This window comes from Dromaius novaehollandiae, chromosome 3 (genome assembly GCF_036370855.1).
Source record: "Dromaius novaehollandiae isolate bDroNov1 chromosome 3, bDroNov1.hap1, whole genome shotgun sequence".
Lineage (NCBI taxonomy): Eukaryota > Metazoa > Chordata > Aves > Casuariiformes > Dromaiidae > Dromaius > Dromaius novaehollandiae.
The window spans coordinates 102077137-102097005 of record NC_088100.1 but is presented as its reverse complement, the minus strand read 5'-3'; the positions used below and the strand labels follow the sequence as shown (position 1 = coordinate 102097005).

Below are 19869 nucleotides of genomic sequence, written 5' to 3'. Positions count from 1 at the left end.
TTTTGTTGTTGTTGTTGTTTTTAAACAGTAAGTTACTGGCATGTCTAATCAATCTCAGCCTCAAAACAGAAGCCATAGCTTGGAACCTGCATTTTTAAGGATAGCCTCAATGTGGAATGAGTATTTAAAAAAGGCAGAACGTCTCTCTACACCATCAGGAAAGATTTAGCTTCACTACTAGGATTTCACCTTCAGCTTCAAATAAAATTTCCCTTTCAATTCCTCATCACCCTCTCCTTAGTTTATTTAGGAAGGGGTTGATACGAACAGTAAAGAAAAGAGTTGTGCTGAGGAACGAGAAGGGGAGGGGAAGAAGACGCTATCCAAATGGCCAGCGCTGGTGGGTAACACTTTGGTATAGACAGTTGATCTGATTTGTTTCAGGAATTAAAAAGGAAAAAAACTTTTTTTGTTTTTGGACCTAGGGTTTCTTAACAAAAGTTTAGACAGGCCTCTTTATACTAATAGCAACAATACAAGGCAGAATCTTGACATTTGAAGCACTTTGCACAATAATTAATCATTTTAACAGTGAGTTACAAAGAAAAGGAGCATTATCCTCTTTTTACTGACAGAGGAGCTGACTCAAAGAGGACTAAGGGAGTTGCCCAGAACCACAGGCTAGTCATTAGCAGAGCTGCAGTTAGAAGTCAGAGGTTCCTGGCTTCCAACTCTATCTTCATGCCATTGAAATTCTCTGCCTCTCTACAGCCGCAGAGCTGACAGGCCACAGACTTGCCAGGTTAGGAAGGCCATGTACTTCTCACGGCTGGCCTCGCTGCCCAAGACCACCACTCCCCTTGCCCTGCACAACGACCCGCAGCTAATTCCACCTCCAGTCACACCAGCAACATCAGAGGGAAAAGATAAATGCATTTATACCCCCCAAAATGCAAGTTTGGGGTTTTTTTAAAGGAAATTTTGAACACTTGACAGAGCCACCACATGCGTTACCAGAGCAGCAGATGCAAACCGCTGGTCACCCTGCGGCGGTGGGCTCGGTGAGAGGTGAGCAGCAGAGAGACTCACACTGCCCTGGCAGACGGGCAGTGCTTGCTGGCTGCTCCGGCCAGAGTTGACCCCGGAAGGGGCAGCCGTGCCCGCAGGCTTCCCCTGTGCCTGCCAGCCCATCTGAGCTCAGTCCAGAAAACTAACCCTGAGGAAAAGTAAAAGCTAGGAGTTTTGTCTGGGTCAGCACCCTGCACAGGCTCACCAAGAGGCCAGAAAAGCGGCAGAGCTGGTATTGGGGTGGGGTGAAAGTTGGGCGACGTGATCCTGGAGACTGCAATGCTAAACTACACCCTTCCTTGTTTGTGCTTTAGGTACTCAGAGGGGAACTTCACATCAGTTCACTTTGTAAGCAAAAGCTGAAAATGGCTTTTTCCATTTTAGCCCCATAGGCTTACCATGTGTTTTACAGTACTGATTTCAGTTTCTCTTAGTTGCTTGGTCAAGAGCGCAAACAAAGTTACTTGTATCTTACACAACCAAGCAGTTTGCAGCATGGCTGTACTGGATAATCCACAGTGAAAGCTGGCCTTTTTTGTAAAAATTGTTTGAGTAGTATTACACAGGTTAATTTCCCATCCTGATTTTTATAGAAAAAGCACAACCCTTATAACATCAAGCTTGGGAAACCTAGTGTGACAAAGATGGGAAGGGGGAAGTGAGTATTCCATTTTTACATTAAAAGCAGAACCACGGAAATTCTGTTTTCATAACTTGATTAGTCTTAATTACAAACTGATATCTAGGCCTTTGTTATATTAGTTCAACGTATTCCCCTACTTTCTACGTTCTGCCTAGTATTAACCTACTTGGAGTTCTTCGAACATTCCTTCTAACTCACTTGATCCTCTGAGGCTGATACTTATCTACACATTTAGGCAATGAAGTAATTTGTTCTCTCAGAAATGTTAAGCATTTATGACTTGCAACATCAGAATGTGCAAATATTCACATTTTCTGGAGGAAAAAAATGGAGAAAGCATTTACCTTAACATCTACATCTTTGCAGAGCTTTTTCCTACCCGCCACTCCTCCCACAAGCTTCACTGTCTAGAGGCTTCTCCCTGTGCACAAATGACTCCTAGTTTCTCTCCCAATGCCTTCCAGGTACTTTCCACATACTCTGACAAAATAACAAACTAACACAACAAAAAGGAACCCAGATTACCTGCTACTGTTTTACTCAAATAAGGTTTCTTATTTTGCAGGTCTTTCTAAGATGGCTTCTGTGGAGAGAAGAATATACATATGCAATGTCAAAGGAAATTATTAAAACTAACACAATGGTGATACAAGAACCGTACACTTGTATGTATTAAAACAACAAGAAACCACAATGCACCGGTTTAGACAGAAGTCATTCTTTGACTATGCCTCAGTTTGGTCTCACTGAAATCAATAGTGTTCTTCCCAATTAAAAAAACACAAATACTTCAATGAGTTACTGTAGCTCAGAACACATTAAACTGGTGTTTTCACTGCCAAGACTCATTAAAAAAAGAACAACCAGAAAATGTTTGCAAAACAGATTGCTATTATAAAATGCATTAACATAGTATGCCCCAGCCATTAATAATAGGATATACATCAATGTACTGCTTTTCAGATAATTAATATTAATTGGCAATCTAATTGGAACTGTTAAGACAGGTGACCTTGGAGCTGCAATTCATCAGGTCTAAGGTAACAGCGGGTGCAAAATAGGCCTGAAAATAGTTACTTTCTTGTCATTTCCTTCCAAAATGACACAATGCCATTTCAGTGATCAAAGTAATTTTCATCGCATAAATGTACCTCTGAAAATACATTAGATCTTATAGAATGATTTTGTATTTAGGATCCAACTTATCAGACACACCCTATGTGAAACTTGACTTGTAGTTCACAAGGGCCCCAGGTTCTTGGAAGAAAATAGGATAAAGGCACAGGTAAATATGGGGGAAGGAAAAGAAAGTGCTGGGCAAGAGGTCTGGCACCCAACAAAATCAGTGCAACCTTGCCAAGTCTGAAAATTTCATCATCAGGCTTCAGGCATATTAAAAGAGCATTATTCTTTTTTTTTAAATGCAAGCCTGTCACACAATCGATAGGGTTTTAGCCAAAAGCTGGCCACTACAAGACAGTCACCATGACTATTCTTTGTCAGATTGAAGCAAGATTACTCCCTGCAAAGACAGGATCATCTTCCATTGCTTTAAATAAGGCTAAAAGATAGAAATCCATTTTATCACAATGGCAGCAAGAAATATGCAAATGTTTCAGAAGCCTGATTCCAGAAAAAGAAACAGTGGGAACGGGTCAAGAAATAACCATGACAACTGTAGGCAACCAGGGGAATACATGGAGCATGAGACTCAAACAGGATCCGAGGCCTGAGGTCAAGTTTGGGGCAGGCTCCAGACTCAGTCCAGAAGGATGAAAACCCAGATGTGAAAGGGGCAGGGAAATGCAAAAATGGAGAAGAATGTTGGAGGGGAAGGGGGAAAGTACTGCTGAGACAGTAAAGGGTAGGTGGAAGAAGTATGGACACCCAACAGCTGGGACCTTGAGAGGAATATGAATAGGATAGCAGCTTCTTCCTGCTCCATAGGAGGACAGGGAGTGAGACGGGGCACTTCTCAACATGATGCCACTGCAGAAGGACAAAACAGAGTCCCCTCTGAAGGCTGAGAAAACAGAATGTGTGTACGAGACACACATTCACAGCTCAGGATTAATTTCAACCCTGAGATGATCTCACACAAAACAAGGACGGAATCTTTTCTTGTAAAGGTGAAAGACAAAAGCCAGTGAAAAAACATTACTTCTTCCTCTCAGATTCTCCTTTTATATCCAGTCTTGTGATTTCTAGGGATCTGACTCATGATTTGTACATGCCTGGGACTGGCAATAAAGCCATAGCCAGAGAAGGTGTCAAGGCCTTAAGCAGCGGTATTTGCTTAAGACGCAGAGCTCCCTAGGTGGTTGTTTTATGGGGTAAGGAGAGAATGAGCTTACCCTGTGAAAGACTGTGAAACAGAAACTAGCTGCTGTACTACAGAAAACCGTCCATGTTAAAGCACACAGGTTTATGGATATCCCCTTCACAACAAAGCAGAACAATACTTAAACAAAATGAAACTATTTAGTCAGACAAACCAAATAATTATGAGGACTAGCATCTTTGGAAAAATATCAGTGGCTGAACAAATACTAAGGTCCTGCTCCACATGCATGCCAACAAGTGTCCAGTATTGCATTTATATCAGATAAAAAATTCTTTTCAATTGACAGAATCCACTATACCAAACTAGTCCAAGCACAAGCAACTTCAGTTTAGCCCATATTTGCCAGGCTGATTTTAAATGAGAGCATATAACACACCAACTCTGCATCAACAGTAACACCACTATGGACACTACACAGCCTTCAGATACAGTGAAAGAAAGCGTAGCAGTGCATGATGAGCCTGTAGCTGAAGCACTTGAGCAGAGCAGCACTAACGCAGCCCAGGCTGAGCATGTGCTTAGATATTCTGAAAGTAATTTTCATTAAGAGTTCTTGGAACATATGGGGACTGGTTTGGACACGTGCAAGTGAACAAAGTCGTTTACATAATTAGTGAGGTATGCATGTGAGATGCTTTATATAATAGCACTTTAGATTACAAGACCTCTCACCTGAAGAGCTGTATTTTAATAACCATATACATACAAGGCCATCTTTGGGTAGCAAGTAAACCATTAAATAAAATATTCATAACAGAATTCAACAGTGGAGTGAAAGAGGGGAGTTTGAATGGACAAAGGGGAAAATGCCTATCACTTGCGAAAAATTAAGAAGCAAGTAGGTCTTTAGTTCTTGTATAATCCATACAGTGCTGAGTGGCATTTAAGTTTTCAGTTCTTGCTTGGGGTAGCCACTCTCCAAAGGGTAACCCTATTAAGCAAATTAAACTGAAAAGAAAAACAATCTCAAAACTGTCTACAAGACTGGATCCAAGGAAAGAAGTCATTTGGCCGTGATCCTCATACAATGAGGTAATGCATTTAACTGCTCTAACTACATATTCCAACCGACAACCTAAAAGAACAATAGGAAGTTTTGAGGCCTGTATATGCCACAGCATTCAGGTGGACAAGAGAAGAAATAAACAAATGGCAGAGCTGGAGAGCGACAGACTGGGTCAACAGTGACAGTCTTCTTAATACCTACACCATACTACTCTTATGTTCAACTGTTTGTTGTTTCAATATGGCTACTCCAATACTTAAAATTTTAAAGAAATCTACTCTTAGCCCGTGGAAGCATCTGAATCAGACAATGAAAAAGAAATGAAGTAGCTATCTGAACACTGCCCTTTTAAAACACTGCTATTAAAAATCAGCAAACTTCAGACTTCCTTCAGCACATTAATGACAGTAAATACAGGTTTCAAATTCAAACCTAGAGTTTTTCTACTAATATACATTCTGTCCTAATAAAAACAGTCCAAATTTGAAAAAAATGCAACAAGAAAAACAAGTTTTAAAGCACAAAAACTAAAGCATCTTAAAGACCTTTTTACTTTTCAAATGTCCTGGGGAAAAAAATCCCCAGACAAAACAAAAAAAAACCTTTAACCTCATCTGTTACTTTAAAAAAGCTCTACGATACTAGGATAAGTCTACCTATCTGGGTAACATGGTGGCTCAAAAGATCTCAGTTTTTGTCTTCTAGACTTTGTACATCAGTCCACCAGCAGAGAGGATCGAGACAGGAGCTGTGTAGAGTAGAGCTGATGCCTGACTGTCTGTTTTGAGGATCAGAGACAGATGTAACAAACAAATAAATATCTCAGTTATTTGCAGGGTTCTGTCAGACAGGCAAAGAAATAGCTGCCTTCAGTTAGAAGAAACCAAATGAGACTGTGTTTTGTGCAAGAACATTTTTATCTTACCCTCTCTCTCACCTTATCAGACGCATCTCCTCACTCTATTCAGAATCCAACAAGTCATAAAATTCCATCTGTAATAAAAGGAAAAGTCCATTAATACCACCTGATAAGCTTACACCAAAAAGTTAATTATAAATTCAAGAAAAAAAATAAATTTCTACTCCTAATTCATTATAATCTATACCCCAGATGAGTCACCCTCATGTCTGCAGTCATCTGGGAAACCTGGATGTAGAGATATTAAAGAGGTTGTAACACATTTTGTAAAATAATAATAATAATAATAATAAAAAACTCTCTTCCTCCTTTGCAAAGGATAACATGGTCAAAGTTGCACTTTGGCCAAAGTGTATAGGTTGACCTACTGAGTCATAAGTAAGTCTGCAGCATGCCCTCATTAAACTGAATGAACATCAAATTATATAATGAGAACGGTTGTAAGATGAGACCAATGGTAATAGCTAGAAGTAATCATAGCAGTGCTATACATTGTGGGGACGATTTTCTGTCAGCATGTCAAACCTGGAAATGCAGCACCTTTTATCTTTAGGCCAAGAAACTGTCACCACACGGCCTTTTTTAAATATGGTAAAGCATGCAAGAAATGGATGAAACAAAGCTCTCATGCACAAGTTTAAATTATGCCTACCCTGATCAAGTACATTTAATTTTTCAACACCTTTGCAAACCAACCTTTGAACGTAACAAAGATGTTTTTGTTGTACAAGTAAATGTAACAGTTTAGCATATCCAGAATGACAAGAAAAAGTACTATGCATTTGACTGACAAAACTGCAACCCTGAAACTGTCAATAGAAAATATAAAGTCATGATAAACTTGGGCTTGAAAGAACACTCTTTTCCATTACACCATTAAGAAAAGGAGACATGATCTGCAATCTAACCAGTTAATAAGTCAGTAGGGCAGAAGAAAAACCTCCAGTTAGACACTTGGAAAAGCCTAAGTGTCTGCCTAGAGTGAGAAATGTGAATCAAGGATCTTTAAAAAAAAGAAACAAGAATATCCCCCCTCCACACAACCTTTTATATGAAGGAGTTCAGCATTCTGCCCACAAACCCTAGAAGCCACTGTCACACTGAAAAGGACCAGAAATCCTTAAGTGAAATGGGATACTGTATGAGACAATACTAGTTTTTTGGGGGTTTTTTGTTTTTTTTAAAAAAAGTTCATTTTTCAATCGAGTTATCTGTGGGGGATATGGCAGGAATGGAAGGATTTAAAGCAAATTGTTTTCATGTTTACTTACTTTTCTTTTAGTGACACTACAAAGAGTGTTCCTGTGCACAGAGTACAAAACTAGACACAAAGAAAACACTGGGGTTTAGACCTGGGTCTGACATCTCTGATTTGTACTCTTGCTTCATTTTTCCCTCAGGCATAGAGCATCCACAGTTCCAATGGACCCTAATGGGAACTGTGGATGCTCAGCACTCTTGAAAGGTCAGATCCTTCACCAGTCTCTGCTGCAGTTTTCCCATCAGCAAAATGGAAACAGTAGTACACATTTACCTATCAAGGAGAGCTGCTGAGAGGACTGAGTTCTAAAAAGCATTCTGTAGAATGCTTTGTAGTGCACATTAGTGTACATTTTTAGTGCTAAAAAGAAAACTTTCATACAGCAAATACCATTTCCTCATCTTCCACTGACACAATTTACTCACTCTTGTTATTTCCTCTTTTTAGTTGCAGTTTGTTTCACTCAGGAACGCCTTCATTTGTTAGCACATGGATCTTTTTTTTTGGCGTTATCAGAAAGACTATAACGTTATTCCATTCTGGTTTTCTATATGAAGAAAAGATCTTCTGACTATGTGACAGAAAGACTGGAGAAAGAGAGCCACTGAATGGAAGCCCTGACCAAGAACCCACTTGAGTACTCCTACACTCCTATTCCCCTGCCAACCCAGTAAAATTCCTCAGAGCACAACCTCTTCCTGGCTGTTTTCAGAGAAACTGCAGCAATCATACAAGAACAATGGGGAAGTTTGTTTTACTCAAAGAGTAAATGTTTTGCAGCTTCCAATGTAAATATTTTTAATTAATGGATTTTTTTTTAACTCTCTGTTGCCCTACTAGCATTCACATTCATACAGTTCTGTCAAAACAGAAATCAGCACTTGACTTCTATAGTAGGAGGAAAAAAAAAGAGAAGTACAACAGAAAAAGACACGTTAACTTCAGAAAAAGCACGTTCATAAATAAATCATAATTGAGTGGACATATACTGGGTGGGATCCAGGAGGAGAAGAATTACAGAAAAACAAGTCCGCTCATTTCCTGTGTCAGGCTAAGGGCTCATGTTAGCTCCTGTCAGAATAGTGGACCTATTTTAATAGCCACTTACAGAAAACCACAACCTAAACGGTTTCCAAAACAACCCAATGACCAGGCTACAAGCGAAGAACACTGTGACTATCTTTTTGCCTCAGTCATCAGTTTAGTTGCTCCTAACTGCCCCAACACTCCATGCCCATTTCACAGAAACACATCTTAAAGATTCATAAATAGTGTTGTGGATTCTGTCAGTAGTGAAGGGACTCAAATTTACTGTCTCTGCGCAGGACCGCTTTCGTGTTACAGAGGGAGGCAGAACAGGGATGCCAAACTGTACTGCACATGCTCCTCCAATGGTTTCAGTGAGGACTGGCAGTACCCTGGGTGGAGGCAGGTCTTTGACTCTTGCCCCTAGGCAAGGGGACACAGCTTGGATGTGATGCCATCAGCAGATACTGGCATTCAAGCTTTTTTTTTTTTTTTTTAAAAAGGGGAAAAAGACAACAAACAACAACAACAACAAAAAGAAATGAGGCACAGATGGAGCCATTCCTGCTTTCCCAAAGCCTGACTGGAACACGAACGTAGATGTGACTGAGCTGGAAAGTTCAACCAGCATAATATGTTGCTGAATAGCTAGAGAAACTACTGCATGGACCATTTTGGACTGAACAAGTCCCATATGTGGTAATGTTTCCCTTCCCCTGCTTTTGTCTGAGTGGGAGGTTTTCTTCCTCTTGTACTGACCTTGCCACATTTGACTCTTATTAGCAACATTCTTCCAAAAAATTTAACAAGCAACTCCATAAAAAATCCCTGCCACTGTCAGCAATATGCATGCTATCCCCTGGGTAAAACCTTGTCACATCCCTCTAAAAATACAGGTTTTGTACACTTCTGCCACCTCATACAAGATGCTAGTTGCATACTTCTCAGACTTGCCAAATTCTGCAGTTCTCACAACAACTGGCCATGTCAAAACGCAGCAGCTTATCCACTTCTAGACCACCACGGCCCTCGTTCTTCAGATCCTGTGGTGTTCGCCTACCTTTGCTAACACAGAAAGGAGCAACAACAGGAAGAGGCCTACTGTCCTCCCAACTGCAGGGACTACTAACTGCACGAAGACTGAGTGCTCTTGATTAAGAGGACAAATCTTCCAGATTCCTAGATTAGGAAATGCTAACTATTAACCACTTCCGATTAGGACTTGAGAAAGCGGGGGGAAAGAAAGAATGCCTGGCTGTTACTTGAGAGAGATACTCTGATTTGGCAGCAGCAGGAAAGCCTGGGGACAATGAGCCTATCACTGTTTCTGCATAGGCAATTTTAGTACCAGTAAAGCTGGTGCGCTTCTGCAGAAGGAAGTGGCCATTAGCAGATACATCCCCCTCTAACAGTGTGCACGCACCTTAGTACCTGTCTCCTATTGAGAATAAGAAGAGTAAAAGGCTGTTGAAGGGCGATGCTGAATGAAAGCCCCCCCCTTGCAGCAACACTATGTGGAAGCATGTGTTTGAGAGACCTTTCCTGTCCCCACCAGCCCCACAAAATGAAACTAAAATCTCTTGATCTTGTAATCAAGTGTTATCAATCACTACTATGATTGGAAAAGCATTTGTGATCTCAGCTTTAGTTTCCATGCCAGTAAGGACTTAAGAATGAATAGATAAATAAATAAATAGTTTCTGAACTATATTGTCATCAGTATTTCTGGGTATTTACGCAGCATTAAATCAAAGTTGGAATCAAAGAAGTAAATATCTCTGCTTAAAACAGAGCTCTCACAAAATAATCTTATATCACTTCTCATCAGAGACCTGTGAAGAGACAGAATTCGCATTAAGCCCTCAGTATGCACAAACTCTGGAAAAGGAGACCTGTCAGCAAGTGCCCCCACTCTAAGAGAGACCTAGGAGAAATCCTCTTCCAACCACAGCAAGACTTGTGTCAGTCCTTCCATTTTCCTCTCTGACCTATTCTGGGGAGCCACCACGCTCAGCTTTTTCATATGCCTATTTAATCAGCAATGTGCGACTTGCACAACCTTATCAATTTCTCTGTGGTCTGCTCATCAGGGTAATAAGTAGAAAGGCTCCCTGAAGGCGCAGCACATTCATAATTCTCCTGTGCCCACGGGATGGAAAAGAGAGTGAGAAAAGAACAGATGAATGTTAATCTCTCCTCCTTGCCTCCAGCAGCAGTTTGTACACTCCCACGCAGAGAAAAGGGAGGCTATACAATTCGTGGAGGCCAAAGTATCTGGAAAAAAGTAGATTGAGAACTGATGGCAAGTTCCCTTCTATTTCAATTCTCTTGCTGTAAGGAAAGTGCAAAGCAGTCATCGACTTGCTGGTGGAAGATCAGACCATAGCATCTTTAAGGGGCTGCTTTTATGCTAGCAGCAGAGCTGGACTATTCAGGATTGCAACTGTTTAACTTATTCGCTACACAAAATATTCTGCTCATGCATTACAAGCACTACGTGCACTGTATGACTTTTCCTACAGAGATTTTTATTACTACTACTACTGCCAGATTAAATTTGTTGCCTGATCACAAAAATCCATGCAACATCCAAAAAGGACACAAGATCACTCCATTATAGATGTTAATTCAAAAATTACAGAAACAAGTCTGTCATCTGCCTGACTCCAAACAGATACTTTCTAAACCCGAGTAGGTAGCCAATAATGCCCAAAACAGTGAGCTTGGGCAGTGGCTACCACCTATTTCTTTAACTAATTCCTATCTAAAAAGTGCCTTTCAGCCTGCAGCTGAAAAGGCAGCATGCACCAAATGAAAGCACGGGGGAGAAGCTCTAAGCAGGAAACAGACGCTCGTCTTAGATTAGCACAGCTCACTCAAGTGTAGTGCTATGCTCAGATTTGGTTTTGATTTGCAAACCTGGCTGGCATTGGCTAAAAGGCTGTTTGAAGTTTTGTTAAAAAAGAAAAGCTAGAACAAACACTACCACACAAGTGAAGTTGCCCTGGCAGCAGACAGTACCTTTAAAACCTTTCTAAGATGCACCTTTCTCAGCCTCCGTTTCACAGCGTCCTGAGTCTTGCCCTCCCGTCTCCCCTTCAGCCAAACGCAGTCATGCTGCTGGGTACCTCGCAGGTCAACAGCGCTTCATGTCCAAAAAGATGCAGCAGAGGGAGCAACACGAGTTCCTCACTTGCATGGAGGCCTGGGGCAATGCCAGCCACCTCCAATCTTCACAGTCCATCACCACCACCCCCAAAATCCCTACTGCAAGAAGAGCACTTTGTAAGACACCTCAGTAGGTGACTGAGACAAATAAGAGTCAGCAACTATAACACCAGAACGGCTCCAAGATTTCAAGCGGCCCCCAGCTGGGCTGGCAGCAGGCTGCTGGCTTTCACCATTAATTCCAAAATTAACAGACTCAGAGCCATCGTATTACCTGAAGGAAAGGTAGCAGACCCAATCCTCAAATGCCAATGACAGCAATGCTGCCATGGTTTTGATTGTGCCAATACTTACCTGGTAGGAGCCACTCAGAAAAAAATCACTCCCTCACCCTGGCTCACAATAAACATAGTGGCAGAGACATACTGCAACTAATAACTTGATCAAGGGCAAGGTGGAAGTACTTCTCCAAGTAATCTAGAGAAGAAATCTGAGACCTTAAAGAGAGAATTTAAATGAACTTTGAGGGGGAAAACACACTATTTATTAATATCTGTGCTTCCAACATGGATAAACAGACAAGAATCTCTCTGTCTGTGCACATATTTAAGCCCGTTTACATATGAAATCCAAAAGGATGTCCTCATTTTATAAATAATTTGATCTGGTGACTACGTCAGAAAAAAAGAGCAACTTAAGGCTAAATACAGAGGCAAAACACTTGGCTACTGATGTCTAAACAGGGGGGCAAAGATTAAACATCAGGGTCACTAAAACTCAGCAAATGGTTTATAGCTAAAGCTAATCACATAATCACTAACATAGCACATATTCAATGCACACCAAACTGAGTGCTCTTGCTTATATTCAAGCTTTTAAACCTTTGCTTATGAGCAAGTTATTCTGAATATTCCTGCTAAATGTAAACATTCAATCCACTACTTATAGCTGATCACATAAATCATTTGGCAATGCTTCCCTCCTCCAATTTGATAAGCATGCATCAGGAGTGCCCGAGGAGCCACAGAGCGAGGGACAACACACAAACAGGACCACAGCATAAAACTCTTCTCTCCTAGGAAGGAGGGGAAAAGGTTTCTGAAAAGATTTACTGGCTCAGTTTGAACTGCACATCTTGTTTTCCTTTGTCACATGCTTACTTAGGTGTTCATATATGGTTGTAGTTACAAGTAGGTGCAATTTGCTTAAAATCAACCACTTTCCTTGCCAGGGCAGTAGCGGAAACAACAACCCTGCACACAAGAAACTCATTTCTCTATAAAGAAATATTATTTCCAGCTAAAATTTGCTATTCACTTCAGTCAAATGCACAACTTTTGTTTTCAGTTTTGTTTCTGGGTTGTGACAATACCTGTAAACAGCAATACAAGAGTAGTGCAAGCAGTCTTAAAAGATGTTCAAAGAAGTATCTGCTACCCCAAATTCTGCATATTATTTACTAAATTTAGTAAACAATATTTTCTTGTAATGTTTGCTACTGTCTGCTGCAAGTCACAGTAAGGTCATACTCAGAATATGCAACAGCATGTTAGAGTTTAAAATGAGAGACAATCAAGAAATCTGTATACAAAAGGAAAGATTGTTTTTAAGTAGTATACATGTCATTTCTGTGTAGCTAAATTTTGTGTGCTACTGATAACAATATACACTATCAGTAAGGTATGTCTGAGTATAAGGTAGAACTTGGTAGCTTTCCAAAGATCTACATTTCTTATTCAGAGGAGCAACGAGGACTGTAAGCATTTAACTTGAAACCAGTGACCACATGTGGTAAGAAAGGCTTGCCAGGATGTGATCCTTAATTATGACTTCATCCTGTACAGTTCCCTTGAAAAAGAATCAGCTGAGACTTCTTGCCCAAAGCAGCTCCTACACAGCACAACCCATGCAAAGAGGAGACGAGGATGCCAAAAATAACAATAAAAGCTTTCCCCTCAAATAATGAGGTATCCCTTATAATTCCGCCCTATAAAACCAGATTTGTCAAGTTCTAAATTAGGTTACAGCAATATTTCATTACAGCATTAATCTTCCTTCCCACTTGTAAAGATGCCTAATAATTTAATATGATATACACATAAAATATATACATTTTTTTTTAATATCTGGAACTCTTCAAAAATCTCCCGAAATAGGCATCTGTTTTATAGTCCATTTTCCATATACCTATAGTTTCCAAAATGTAACTGTTTCACATTCTTTGCCTGGAAAAATGTTTGCAAAGTGCATTTGCATGTAGACTAAGAAAGGTTGTAATTATCTCTCTTGGGCTTCTTAGGTAGGTCAGTGAACATCTTACAAAGGCTTCTGTATTGTCCCATGATATTCACTGAGCATCATTTTTTTCAGAAAGCAGCAGACCCTCTTGAAAAGAATTACACCAACAAGTAAAAATTTCAGAAGAAAAATAATGGGATTCCAGACCCAGGACTTTTAGAACATTTATTTTGTTTACTTCTAAATGATAAAAAAAAAAGAAACAAACACAACACTTTTGCTGAAATGGATTACTACACAAAATGCTAAATTACAACTACCTCATATACTAAGATTTTAGTGAATAACACACACAAACTTCACATAAAAATAAATAAAAGAAAGGAGAAGATATTTAACTGGGCAAGGGAAAAAAAGAAAATAAATACTGCCAGTACTTGCTGTTATTAAAATGTATAATTTCCACTCCCTCCTAGCTAATCAGATCTTTAACAAAAGAGAAACCAATTCAAAGTAGTTATTATAATGTGTCTGTACAGAGCATCACTGTAAAAACTTAGGAATATGACCACATCAACGCTGTGGAATACATACATTTTTCCTTCACGAAATTAATATAGCAAAAACTGCTACATAAATTTAAGATTGCTTGAAGTCAGAAAAACAGTTATGTCGTTTTCTTTTTGCTTCTGAGAAGTATGTGCCGTTTACATCCTCACTTCCTGCTGCCTCTCTTTACTTTTCTTAAAGAAGAACTGTATTACTAGCAATACAGCATTTAAGTGTTGGGATAATTGGAGGAAGTCAGGACAAGTCTGTTTGAATTGCTGTTCAACAGACTTGGTGAGATTTCATAAAACCTACACTGCCAATAGTTAAAATAAAAAGTGAACTACCTTTTTATTTGCTATGCCTCTAGGGGTATGTATGTAATTTTTTCTTTTTCTTTACTGTATTCAGTCAAGGGTCACTGATAGTGTATTAAGGAAATAACCCATGGTCCTGATCCTGCAAAATATCCCACTAAGAAAATGCCTCAGAAAGCTTCTAAATCCAGTATGCTGCAATTAAGAAATGTTTGACTAGGCAGCTTATCGCATGATTGCACTCCCTGAAGTGGAATCTCGATACAGGCTGAAGTCAAGATAGTACGTATCACAACCATTTCACAGCTTGCTGTCGTATCTCTGTAAGACATTTTTTAAAAAAAGAAGAAAAATGACTAACTGCTTTTTTCCTCCCTTTTTTTTAATACTTAAAGTATTTTACATTGGTGTACAGCTTTAACAAAATGTTGTTTTAGGTTACTGATTACTAACTTATCCCTCAAATCCAATGATAGGAACCAATTCCTAAAGAGCTAAGCAATTTAAAACCTGCTCACTGCAAGAAAGCTAGTTTTGTACTATCAAAGGCTCAAAGAAACTTACTAACCCTGTTCTCAGAATACTTATAATAAACCCCTTTACTTCTCTTTCAGTTCCCACACTGAAACAGCAGAGTCCCCCCTTTTTCTCAGTTTCCAAAATACTAAGGTTTTTTTTGTTTTTGTTTTTTTTTTCTTCAGACGAGTCCGAAAATATGAACCTCATTCACTCTTGTTTATATTAGGGTAGCTGCAGTAAAGCAGAGGCTATTTGAAGGATTTGGTCAGGCTTCTGAGAGGCTAGTGGGCTTTGTTTTGTTTTTTGGAGTCAAATGCTAAGACTAATAAGACTGGTAACAGGAAACTCTTTATTTAACCATTTCTCCTAGCATTCCTAGGAAACAATCTGTCTGAAAAGGAGACTTTTTTGTTTTTTTAAACAAGAGCCCAGTTATCCGAGATTAACACGCAGCTAGTTTCCCCACTGTTTTGAAGAACTGTGTTGGCTTTTCCAGCCAATGAGAAAGTGAGGAGAGCCTCAGAGAGCCGTTGGGCTGATGTACATCTGAATAAACTCCATGAAGTTCAGTAAAATTATTCTGCATTGACAGCTTTGCCAGTAAATGCAAAACCCAGTAATAATGGTTTTCAGATATTGAAACCGTACTAGCCTTAAAAGACGCTTCCAATAGACTTCTGCTGGCTTTTGAACTGCCCAGATTTTAAGGAGGGACCTGTCATTTTCAATTCCTCAGGCACCTCAGTTAATTCAGTGTATCTATTAAAGTTTACTTTTGTAAACTTACAAAAACAAAAGTTTACTCTAGTAAACAAAAGTTTATTTTTGTTATTCTACGCAGTGCTTTGTATATTACAACATCTACAGTTGTATACCAAATGCAGACTAGGCTTTTGTTTTTAAACAAGCAGCACACATCACAGTAAATATAAATACCTGACCCTTCATCACCAAATCACTAATACTTCAAAAAAGGATTTTTAGTCAGTTAGCAGTTGTCCTAAAAAAAAAAAAACCAAACCAAACAAAAAAACAGTAACAACAAAAAAGAAAAAGCAAAATCCTCTTCCTGGAGTAGTATTTATTTGCTGAGAAAAATAAATATTTTTCTTAACTCAAGCATTTTTATAGCTGGGAAAACAATGCCTAAAAGATGGCTAAATTAGTGTGTTAGTACATGTATGTCTATTAGTTAAACTATTTCTTCAAGAAAGTTTAACTAATACAGTTACGCCTAAGATACATAGTCACATAAATGATAGCATCCACAAAATACTACTAATACAAGCATTTGTATAACCAGTAATGGAAAGATATGCCAATATTTATTACGTAGGTGGATCATCACAGCAATCAGACACAGAGCTTTTATGGAATTATAATTAACAGTGTAAATTTTTAACAATTATAATTTTGGTTAGTCTTCATACCTGGCAGAGTGCGCATCTACTATTCCCAATTCACTCAGTCTTCATTTTCAAATCAAGATACACCAATTAAATTATTAAAGCCGTGAATATTCACTACTCCCCCACCCCCTCCGACTGATTCAAGCCCAGAGCATTGGTTTTACATTACGCCACGGTCCTCTAGACCTTGACTATGCATATGTAGCAATACCAGAATTTTTCATTTGCACATACAAAAGTAGCTCAAAGGACTTTACAACACTTAAGAAATAGGTATAGAAGAAATACCAAACTATCAGATTCCCAGGCTTAGTGAGTTTAAAAGAGAAGGAGTACCCATTCCACAGGAATGTCCCTCCCTCCCTTCCTGTCTTCGTATCACAAAAGCATCTCCAGTACCTCTTCCCAGAACTATGCTTTCTAGGTTTTCATATACAAAACAGAATGGAACTTACATCAGCTGATCTGTGCAAGCTTTGATGACTACATTTTCAAAATAAAAGCCAGAAAATTAGTCACGGTGGAATAGCATCTTGAGGGGACAGTTTGGGTGGCCACCAGCAAGATGCGCATGGAAGAACGTGTGAGAGAGAAAGATTGGCATCTACCACTTCCTCTCTTCAGACAAAAAAAAAAAAAAAAAAAAAAAAAAAAAGAAAGAAAAAGAAAAAAAAAAAGGCTAGAGAGTCCTTCCTTGCTTGGTGCAGACTTGGTCCTAGATGCAGCAGACTGCCAATGCTCAGCATGGATGCACAACCTGGAAAAGTGGCAAAACCAGCAGATTTGGTGGGGAAACTCCCCAGAGCTGGAAACAATTTTCACCAGTTTAGTTAAATGGTGACTTTGTCAAATGTCTCGCGGAGTTGGTGTCACAAAAATAAAAACAGAGATCTAGAAAGGCTCAAACCATGAGAAGCAGAGTCCTCTCCAGTCACCAGCAGCCACATGATACCTGTTTAGTTCAGAAAGGTCCATAAAACATCCAGGCCCATAAAAAACACAGAACATCCTAAAACACACAACCTCCCTACAGCAAAACCACAAAAAAACACTGTTTTTCACATGAAGAAAGCAGAAGAGATCCAGGGAATCACCGTGTCCCAAACCTCTATAATAAGAGAATTTGCTAGGTGGAACATTCAAATTCTTTAGGAGCCAGACCATGCCCCCACCCTAGAAAGGAAGACTATGCAATGAAATATAAATCAAGTCGCAAAGTCCCTGTCCAACTGATTTGGGGAATCTGCTTTTGATGCCAAATCTGAAAGGAAGGGAGAGGCAAAAAAAAAAAAAAAAAAAAAAAAAAGTCAGTGGACTTCAGTGTTTGAGCAAGAGAAACCAACGCCACTGAAACTACCTGCTCACCTCATTCATCATCTTGTCCCCACTTGTGGGGAATCTGTTGATTCTTCAGAAGAAAGTGACAGAGAATGACTGAGTAGCCAGAGGGTACAGCAATGGCTAAGGGAGAACTGAAACTCTTTTGCTGCCCCTGCCAAAGTACGGAGCCAAAATAACGTAAATGAAGTGCAAGACACACAAACAGCAGTTGTCAGGCACAGTCACCACAGACATGCGTCCTTCCATATACCATGGGTTTGTCATCAGCTTGTAATACTATTACTTGTGAAGGGCAATGTGGTTAATAGCGGATGACCCTGTGGGCAGCAAGCAAAAGGCTGCACTGTTCCTGAAGGAATTTCAGAAGCTAAAGCCATCACCACCTATCCAACAGGCGAACCTGAAGTGCTCGTTTCGACTCCGATGCAGAGCTAAATCGGAGCTCTTCAACTCTAACACAAAAGATTTCACTGACTGCAAAAATTACCAGCTGGTTACTCGCAGTGCTGGGACAACACACCTTGCAAGCCTGCTGTCCTCCATGACCACACCAAAAATGACCCATGTTCAACAAGTACCACCTGCAAAAGGCCAATACTGCAGGCAGGGAGACAAGTAGCAAGTTTTCCCCCGCAGCCCATTCTGCTTGTCCTAGCACTCCGCCAGACCCGCCCAGCTTTCCAACATGCATGTAGCTCTCTGACAGTAGTTTTCCAGGCCATGGCAGGTGCAATGAGCTGCCCAGACTCTCTGTAATCAACATGTCCCACATCCTCTGCCACATGTCCCGCCAGGGAGGAGGAGGCAGAGAAGAAACACTACAACTGCAGGCACAGAGGGAAAAAGGGGTGTCATAGCAACCCAGTATTTAGCCCTGCCTGTTGAAAGAAGAGGAGCTGAGCAAAGGAGTGGCTGTTACTCCAAAAGACGATCCACTCCTGAAATAGTGCTACAGCACTGGCACACCGCATGTTGTAACACTCAGGGCCCAGCAGGCCCACCCTAGTGCAAACATTTTATAAAAACTACTTTGCTCACACCTTCATATCATTCACATAAGACAATAAAAGGAAAAAAATCCATGAAACTGAGAGGAAACCATGCAAAAAATCCTACTGCTAGAATGAGAACATGTCCACACACAACAGAAAGAGGAGAAATGGAAATTAATGCTCTGAAACATAGTGTGTTAAAAGCTTAGCGATATCTACTCTGCCAACCCATCTGCTGGAAGAGTAGCCAAGTGAGTAACTTCTAAAGAAGGGCTGCAGGATTCCTACAGGAGAGGAGGAGACCCTAATTTCCCTTCAGCAACATCACCCTTTCTAAATTATCTCGGGTGATCACCACAACACTGCAGCACCCTGACCTAATGATTGCATTTGAAAGCTCTCAGCCTGATACTTTGGTCTGTGTTACTTTCTCTCATTTGCGCCCTGTCATACCTATTACCATCTTCCGAACTTCCCTCCCTACTTTATGGCTTTTTGCATCACTGCACACAAGAGCATTGCACAGTCCAAGCACCCAGCCAATTTGTTTCCTTATCAGCCAGAGAGAGCCCAAGAGGGGGCTCTGCCCTGGGTAGAAGAGCCAACTGGGGAAACCAACCTCAGCTGGCAGCAATCACAATTTGGCCAAATTAAATTAACCCAGCTGCAAACCTGGTTTCTGGCAGACTAGTGACCTCAGACTGTAAGGGCTTCACAGGAAGCTATGTTTTCCCCACTGATGCTATTCTCCTTTATGCTCACTAATGGAGGGTATTTTTCTCAAAAGTGGGAAAGCTAACTATCATTTATACTCAAGATTGTATAACACAGCTAAACTTCTTCCCTTTCAAATGGAGGAGCACCTTATGCAATAGATTTTAGCTGCCTTCACTTAGAAAAATGGAGAGAAAAATATTTATGTTCTTCAAGCTTTAACGGTTTTCCTTTAGAGTCTCCACTTTTCAAACACGAGCACCAATTTTCCACAGTTTCCTACCACATGGCAATTACACAGACTAAGATCCTAATGCTACTCAACAGCAAATGGGCCATATTAATATTTTTGGTTTTCTGAGTTCTCTGGGACCATTACTTTACTCCAACTTAATACAGACAGGAAAGAGAAAAT

At 40.0% G+C, this 19869-nt stretch overlaps 1 protein-coding gene across 12 annotated transcripts in view; it reads right to left on the bottom strand.

Annotated features, from left to right (window-relative positions):
* The window catches only part of TRERF1 (transcriptional regulating factor 1), a 103294-nt gene that overhangs the window by 66546 nt on the left and 16879 nt on the right, over positions 1–19869 (bottom strand). For 10 of the 12 annotated variants that reach the window (XM_064509613.1, XM_064509607.1, XM_064509612.1 and 7 more), the window contains one exon: positions 5939–5994. The gene's annotated coding sequence lies outside the window, so the exon portion shown is untranslated. Of the gene's footprint in view, positions 1–2176; positions 2235–5938; positions 5995–19869 lie in introns of all 12 variants that reach the window. The other 2 variants (XM_064509611.1, XM_064509608.1) reach the window with 1 other exon arrangement.